The sequence below is a fragment of the Nannospalax galili genome, unplaced genomic scaffold (assembly GCF_000622305.1).
Source record: "Nannospalax galili isolate Female #2095 unplaced genomic scaffold, S.galili_v1.0 scaffold578, whole genome shotgun sequence".
NCBI lineage: Eukaryota > Metazoa > Chordata > Mammalia > Rodentia > Spalacidae > Nannospalax > Nannospalax galili.
This window is the reverse complement of record NW_008342282.1, coordinates 4,235,181-4,236,207: the sequence shown is the minus strand read 5'-3', so window position 1 is coordinate 4,236,207 and position 1,027 is coordinate 4,235,181.

Genomic DNA, 1,027 nt, shown 5'->3' with positions numbered 1-1,027 from the left:
CTTGAAATGACCCAGTGACTTTGTTCAGCTTCCAGGGTGGTATCAACCAAATTGGTTCTTCCCAATTTCTTGCTCATATTACTCAAGACCAACCAAGGAATGTGCTGTAATACACCTATCCTGTATAGGGGACAAACTGGCTAAGACTGCCCAGGCTCTGTTTCTCAGTTCCCTAAAAGCAAGGCATGCTTAAATGCTGTAATAGTTCAAGGCCCTTGCATTGAACAATGGGTTCTTAGGGGGGCACTATTTTTATTAGGCTAAACATTTAGGAAGTGGAGTCTAATGAGAGCACCTAAGGACTCTCAAAGGGACCAGTTGCTCTGGCTACTGGTAATCATTTGATATTTCCTGGCTAATCAGGTGAGTAGTTTGCTTCAACCAAACATTCTTGACATAATGTGCTGCTTTGCTGTATTCCCACGGTAATGACAGTGAATCAGTCATAAACCAGAACTGTCAGAAGTGCAAGCCAAAATAAACTTTGCCAATTTATAAGTTAATCATCTCATCTATCTTTCAGAGAACAATTCAAAATTGACTAACACATTAGGATCTCCTACCTTCAGAAGGATACATAGAAAAGTGACAACAAATCATAGACCTCTGTTGTTCTACATACTGGTCTACATTTACTAAACTTCTTCATGTAATGTGTATGCATGAATGTACATTCTCTCTGGACTCAAACAAGGCAAACGCCAGAGCATGGTGAATACGCTTATGTGTTCTAAATTTTCACCTATTTATAGAAACAAATATACCTTAACTAACATAACATTAAATTCACAGTAACAAAATGAAAGACATTTATGAAACTTTAACCTTCAGTGAAAATTTCAGAGTAATAGACTATGATGAAAAAAATAAATCTAAGATAAGAAAGGGCCATTATTTCTATGTCAATGCAACACTTTTCCTTCCACATAATATCTGCCATGACTATAAAAATAATAAACCAAGAGAAATAGATTTTTATTTTTTATTTTTATTTTTTGTGTATGAGTGCATTGCCTTCATGTATGTA